This window comes from Otolemur garnettii, unplaced genomic scaffold (assembly GCF_000181295.1).
Source record: "Otolemur garnettii isolate 467f Iridium unplaced genomic scaffold, OtoGar3 scaffold00187, whole genome shotgun sequence".
NCBI classification, from domain to species: Eukaryota; Metazoa; Chordata; class Mammalia; order Primates; family Galagidae; genus Otolemur; species Otolemur garnettii.
In genome coordinates, this window is record NW_003852582.1 from 1,825,727 (window position 1) to 1,833,318 (window position 7,592).

The 7,592-nt window shown below is 39.6% G+C and overlaps 1 protein-coding gene across 1 annotated transcript in view; it reads right to left on the reverse strand.

The window, feature by feature from the left end:
- Positions 1-7,592, reverse strand: part of METTL8 (methyltransferase like 8) — a 99,344-nt gene that overhangs the window by 63,475 nt on the left and 28,277 nt on the right. Inside the window, exon 3 of the mRNA XM_003800862.3 lies at positions 3,466-3,524. The gene's annotated coding sequence lies outside the window, so the exon portion shown is untranslated. The remainder of the gene's footprint in view (positions 1-3,465; positions 3,525-7,592) is intronic.

Consider the following 7,592-nt stretch of genomic DNA (forward strand, 5'->3'; position numbering starts at 1 on the left):
CCCCAAACTCTTGGGCTTAAGTGATTCTCTTGCCTCAGCCTCCCAAGTAGCCAGGACTACAGGCGCCCGCCACAATGCCTGGCTATTTTGTTGTTGTTGTTGTTGTTGTTGTTGTTGTCATTGTCGTTTGGCAGGCCTGGGCTGGGTTCAAACCTGCCAGCCCCAGTACATGAGGCTGGCGCTCTAACTGCTGAGTTATAGGCACTAAGCCAATAAAGCAGTTTTTAGTGGGAAATTTATTGTGTTAAATGCCTCTGTTAGAAAGGAAAATGACCTAAAATCTGTGATCTCAGTTCAAAGTAAGAGTAAATTAGACCCAAAGTAAGTGGACAAAGGGAATACTAATGATAATAAAAAGAAGAAAACATTGAAATAGAAGATGGAAAAAACAGTGAAAATCAAATCCAAAAGCTAGTTTTTTGAAATGATGAATAAAACCATTAACCTTTGGCAAGACTGATAAATTTCTGGTAACAGGAAATGAAAGAGGAGATGTTACCACAGATCCTACAGACATTGACAAGCTTATACTGGAATATTATGGGCAATTTTATTACATTTATTAGAAGGACAAATTCCTTAAAAACCACAAGTCACCAATAACAACTTAAAATGATACATGAGAAAATCTAAATAGCCCTATATTTATTAAATAAGTTAAATTTATAATTATCAAAACAAACATCACATCCAATAGTAGGGATATAATTTAAAAAAAACAGAAAATAACAAGTATTGGTGAGCATGTGAAGAAATTGGAACCTTTATACATTACTGTGGAAATGTCAAATGACACAGCTGCTGTGTGAAACAGGAAGGGGAATCTTCAAAAAAAAACTGAAACAGACTTAACATCAGAGCCAACAATCCTACTTCTGGACAGAAGTGAAAGCAGAGACCAAAGAGTATCTGTACACTTACATTCACAGCATCACTGTTTAAAACAGCGGTTCTCAACCTGTGGGTTGTGACCCACAGGAACTGTGTTAACGGCCGTCACATTAGAAAGGTTGAGAACCACTGGTTTACAATAAAAGAAAGGTTGAAGCAACCCAAGTAGCCATTGAAAGACAAATGGATAAATAAAATGTGATGTATGAAACATTATTCAGCCTTAAAAAGAAAGGAAATTTTGATGCATTTTGATACATGCTATAACATGGTTGAGTCTTTCCCCGTCTTTTTTTTTTTTTAAGACAGAGTCTCACTCCATCACTCAGGCTACAGTGCAGTGGTATCATTATAGCTTACAGTGACCTCAAACTCCTGGGCTTAAGCAATTCTCCTGCCTCAACCTCCCTAGTAGCTGGGACTACAGGTACGCACCATGACCTATGCCCAGCCATTTTTTCCATTTTTAATATACAGACACAGGGTCTCACTCTTGTTGAGGCTAGTCTTCAACTTCTGCCTTGACTTCAATCCTCCTGCCTTGACTCCCAGAGTGCTAGAATTATAGGCATAAGCCATCCCGTATGGCCAACATGGTTGAATCTTAAAGACATTATGCCAAGTGAAATAAGGCAGTTAAAAAAAGGACAAATATTATGATTCCTCTTATACGAGGTTCTTAAAGTAGTCAAATTTGTAGAGCCAAAATGTAAAAATGATCAAGGTAGTAGTTCATGTCTAATCCTAGCACTCTGGGAGGTAAGGCAGAGGATCACTTGAGGCTGGGAGTTTGAGACCAGCCTGACCAAAAGTGAGACTCGTTTCTACTAAAAATATAAAAAATGAGCGGGCAAGGTAGTCACAGTTACTTAGGAATCTGAGACGGGAGGATCATAGGAGTCTGAAGTAGCAATGAGCTACAATAATACCACTTTAATCTGGGGGGTGGAGGGTGTAGACAAAGCTAGACCCTGTCTCCAAAAAAAATTATATAGTGATTGGCAGAGGCTGGGGAGAGGCGAGAAAGGGAAATTAAGCATGCCTAATTGGTACCCAGGGAGCGGAGAGGAAATGGGGACATGTAGGTCAAAAGGTACAAAATTGCAGATATGTAGGATGAAGACATCTAGAGATGTCATGTACCACATGAGGATTATGGTCAGTTATGCTGTATCATATTAGGGAGTTTTGCTAAAAGAGTAGACTTCATATGCTCTTGCCACACACACTCACAAAAAGTAACTATGTGGGATGATATATGTTAATTTGCTTGACTATCTAACAATTTCACTGGGCATATGTACATTAGAACATTTTGTTGTGGCTCGGCACCTATAGCTCAACCGGCTAAGGCGCCAGCCACGTACACCTAAGGTGGTAGGTTCGAACCCCCAGCCCGGACCCGCCAAACAACAATGATGGCTGCAACCAAAAAATAGCCGGGCGTTGTGGCGGGCGCCTGTGGTCCCAGCTACTTGGGAGGCGGAGGCAGGAGACTCACTTGAGCCCAGGAGTTGGAGGTTGCTGTGAGCTGTAATGCCACGGCACTCTACCCAGGGGGATAGCTTGAGGCTCTGTCTCAAAAAAAAAAAAAAAAGAACATTTTGTTGTATACCTTAAATGTACACAATTTTAAAAAGAAGCTAGATAAAAAAAGTTTTTAAAAAGTATAGTTTCAGGCTTGGCGCCCATAGCTCAGTGGGTAGGGCGCTGGCCACATGCACTGGGGCTGGCGGGTTCAAACCTGGCCCAGCCCTGCTAAACAACAATGACAACTGCAACAACAAAAAAATACCCAGGCATTGTGGTAGGTGCCTGTGGTCACCACTTCTTGGGAGGCTGAGGCAAGAGAATCACTTAAGCCCAAGAGTTGGAGGTTGCTATGAGCTGTGATACCACAGCACTCTACTGAGGGTGACGTAGTGAGACTCTGTCTCCCCAAAAAAAAAAAAGTATAGTTTCATTGGGGAAGATGAAAAAGTTCTGAAGATGAATGGTGGTGGTGTATATATAACAATGTAAATTATTACGTAAATTTTATGGTATGTATATTTCTCACCAAGAAAACTACAGGTGCAGGTGTCTTCACCAGTGAATATCAAACATTTAAGGAAGCAATAATACCAATTTCTATAGACTCTTTCAGAAAAATAGAGCACTTCTCAACTTGTTTTATGAGACCAGTATAACTGTCATAATTGCACATTTGTGGGAAGAAAAAGTTTAAATACTGGCCACATTATGCTGCAGTTTTCCCATAGTCCTAGTGATCCCCATTATAGTTTCCAGTTATCAAGTGTTTTTCAAGAACAACACTTGAGGATATCTAAAAGGGAAAACCTGGGTAAGAGTTTTCTTGGCATGTTTTGGTGTGCTTTCATCATGAAGGCTCATATTTAGTTTGCCTTACTCCAGTTCAGAGCACTCCACTTCACGAATCCTGGTGAGCGTGTTTACACTTGTTATTTACTATGTGAAAAATGTGAAAATGTGGTCTTGACCGGTCACTCAGCCCAAACTAATTGTGCCATCAAATTCCAATCTATATCATCAAGTAGCCTTTCTTCCACTTACTTTGCCTATAGGTTCCCACTGTCAGCTCACCATCCTATGGGGATTCTTCCTCTTGACTCCTGTAAAGGCCAAATGAAACACAATGAGCAAGCTTGAGGGTCGTGGCCCTCTGAGATCTCAATGCCAAGACTCAGGCATGAATAGTCAGCTGGCTAAAGCAATCACTAAGAGCAGACCCAGAGAGGAAGTGAAGGTCGTACAAGTGTGAGATTGACAGAGTGTCATTATTAATAGCATTTATTACTCTACCAAGCATAAAGAGGTACACATAGTACCATGAAGAGCTAACAGACTTCCTACCAGCTCTCGGTGTAGGTAGGTATGTGACTATTTTATAAGGCAAGGAAAACAACAAATGTATAAAGTGACTTAATGAGAAGACGGTTTTAATACTTAACCAGTTTTCTGAGCCAACCACTACTACCACCGCCACCACAATCAGCTTAGTAGCAAAAGAAGCAGTCTTGATAGAGAAGTACAGCATGTGGGGAACAGATCTCAGCCCCACGTGCAAATCTTGGCTAGATGCCTTGTCTGCCACTGCAACAGAGCCCTTTTTACAATGATTTGCACATCTGCCTCACCTTACCAACAAACTACAACAAATCTACCGGAACAGGTAAAATGTATGCCACGCACATGGAAAGACGCTTCTTAAATAATTACAAATTTTATTTCTGTGGAACAATAGTTTTAAGAACTTTAATTATTAAAAGGAGGATTTTAGTTAAAGGAAATACTCCAAAGTACACTGAAAAAAATACTTTAGGAAGTAAAGTACCAATTCCAATTTACCTTTCATGCAAATCTCAATTAAAAAAATAATTTACCATGTGTGAGGTCCTATCATAAGCCCATTACATACAGAATATTATGTATTATATTATATTACATACAGTATATTATCTCATTTAGTTTTCATTTCCCTATTTTAGGGGAAAAAAAATCTATAAAAGATGAAGTAAACTTACGTGCTTAAGGTCACCCAAGTAAAAGCTGATGGGCTTTGATTCAAATCCAGGCAGTCCAGCTGGAGAGCTCATGCTCTACCTTCCTGTACCTTTCTTTCATTTTTCCTTTTTTGGGGGAACAGCTTTGTTCACCACACATGTATTCATGACTCATTTCTTTCTACTTTTGAATACCACATATATAAGAAGATCATGGTACTGATGCCAGTCTTTATTTTACTTTATTTATTATTTTTTTATTTTGACATCTTTTAAAATTTTAATTATTTTTAAATAAGACTTTAAAATGCATTCTTTATGATTCTAGCTATTTTGCATCCCTATAAGCCAACACAAATTTATCAAATTTTATTTATTTTTTCAAGACAGAGTTTCACTTTGTCACCCTCAGTAGAGTGCTATGGGGTCACAGCTCACAGCAACCTCAAACTCTTGGGCTCAAGTGATTCTCTTGCCTCAGCCTCCCAAGTAGCTGGGAATATAGATGCCCACCACAACACCTGGCAATTTTTTTTTTTTTTTTTTTTTTTTTAGAGACGGGGTCTTGCTCTTGCTCAATCTGGTCTCAAACTCCTAAGCTCAAGCAATCCATCTGCCTTGGCGTCCCAGAGTGCTAGGATTACAGGCATGACCCACCATGCCTGGCCCTTAACGCCAGTCTGTACTATTGGTTGCAATAAATTTAAGGCGGCCCAGAATGCCTTCTCTCCTTTCAGCTCTCCCTATTTCTTCTCTTGGGCCTTAATCAAAGAGCAAGCAATGCCACCGACAGGTAAAAGTGCCCAGATTTAGGAAAGCACAGTCATTCATTCATTCTCTTATCCATACTCAAATCTCAAGACACAGGCAAAGGGCTCACCCAACTAATAAAACATCTTGACACCCAGTTCTTTTCACTGGTCTTCTGCTTTTACACAGCTGAGAAGTAGAGGCAAGGAAGGCCTTGCGTTTTAAGTTTGATCTTAAGATTGCTTTCTTTTATTTTAAACTGCTAGAGGAACACCAAAGAGAAACAGTAAATATTACGTTGTTTTGTGGGAATCTGTAATGCTTTTCCTTGGAGCACTTTGCTGGCTCTGGGAAAAACTATCTGTAAGACTCCCCAAGAATGATTCCCAGTTGTCCCAGCTTGCTGAAACCCCAGGGAAACTGCTATTAATCATACACTAAATTCCTGTCCACCATTTAAAAGTTAACTCTCCCTCAACGTTTCTTGAGTTCTGAGCATCCTTTAAATATTCATGTTTTCACCTTCATAACTATTTAGTTTTTCTTCTCAGCTGGGAAGCTGGCACAAAGGTTTCAATCGGAGGAGTAAACAACATCTAGATAAAGGCTGCACTCAACACGACCCGAGAGGCTAGAATTAATGAGAACAAATTAAAATGCTATTGTTGTATTCTTTTAGAGAGTGAACACCAACAGGTAAGGAACACTTAAGTATGAACTACACTAGTCAAAACTGAAGCTTCAATTATCTTTGGCAATTTCAGAGAACTCTGAGGGTGACTGTGTGCGAGGCAAATAGCTCCAGCAACTCACACATCTTGTTTTAATCTTGCTTTGGATGATTATAATTTTGGGGTATAAATAAGTCATTAGCAAGAACAGAACAACAACAATAATTACAGTAAGTATTTGCAGAACACTTTGATCACACTATGACGTCAAGTGGCTCTGTTGCTCTGCAGCTTCAAGATGGAACTCTCATGTGCGGACCGCCCTCTCCAGCCATCTCAAAGCCATCTCTATCTGTATATCCTGGGATATGAAGCATATACTATTCTAATTACTCTACAAGTTGTCTCCAAAACCATATACTGGACCAGAACGAAATTAGTTTTAACTCATTTGTCATTTCCCACTTGTCTGTGCTACAGTAACTTTTGTAGTTATCAACCGAATTTGGTGGGTTAATAAAGGATATTACATTATATCCATGCCTCCTGTATTATCAGTCCTTCCAAGTATGCTTAAAAACCTCCCGTAGATGAGATTAATGGAGCTCTGTCCTTACTGAGACTTCTGCTTTCCTATTCATTGCAGAGATCTTTATCTCCAGGTATACTAGATGGCAGGAGATGCTTGTGCTTACCTGTGGGATTTACTTAGCTATGTTTGGACTAGTGTATCAATAAGGGTGCCCTGGCAAGTGAAATATTAGAAAAAATTCAAGTCATAAATGGATGTTAGATACAAAGTTTGAACTACAATATTAGTGAATAAAAGTGTCCAAATGGATGTATTTGCATAACTTTAAAAGAACATGGGATTCAGGCAGGTGGATATTATAGCTTGATGTAAATTCTATTTAAAAAAACTACAATTAGTTGTAACTTGAAAAAATAAGGCAAGATAAAGTACACTGTGGAGTATCAGGTAAAATTCTGACTGTCATGTCACAGGAGGTACAACACAATCAGAAAATAGTCCAGAGAAGGAAAAAGTAAAATTCACAGGAAAGATAACGGTTTCCACATGAGATCAGACAAGTTAAAAGTTTCCAAGGGAGCAATACAGAATTTTGTAAAATTATGGACAGAGTAGCCAGAGTATGTTAGGTTCCTCATCAGATGCATCTGTGCTTTCTATCTGAACAGTCAGATGCACATCATGCACCCCTCTGTTGGGGGTCACTCCTACTTTCCTACTATCTTGAAGACTGCTCTCGGATTAGTCTCTGTCTATGCTCAGGCCTTCTGTCCAACAGGAAACAGATCCCTGATTCCCTGGTGGCTTTCTACATAGTGTAGTGGTGTTGTGAATAGAGAATTCCAACATCTTGTTCTTTTTCAAAAGATAAGCCTTCCTAAGAACTCATCTTCTCAGCTTCTCTTGAAGTTGGAAAAGATGTGTGACCATGTCCTGACCGATACAAGCTTGCTGAAGAGTTAGTCTCTGTTTTCTTATATAATAGAAAGGAAATGGGCCAGAGGATTATAGCTTGCGGGCACCACATCACACTGCCTCTTTCTTGAACTTAGGCTTAGGTGTGATGCTCTGTACAGCAGGAAAAGAGCTGAATTTTTTTTTTAAGACAGTTTCACTATGTCACCCTCGGTAGACTGCTGTGGCATCACAGCTCACAGCAACCTCCAACTCTTGGGCTTAAGTGATTCTCTTGCCTCAGCCTCCCAAGTAGCTGGGACTACAGGT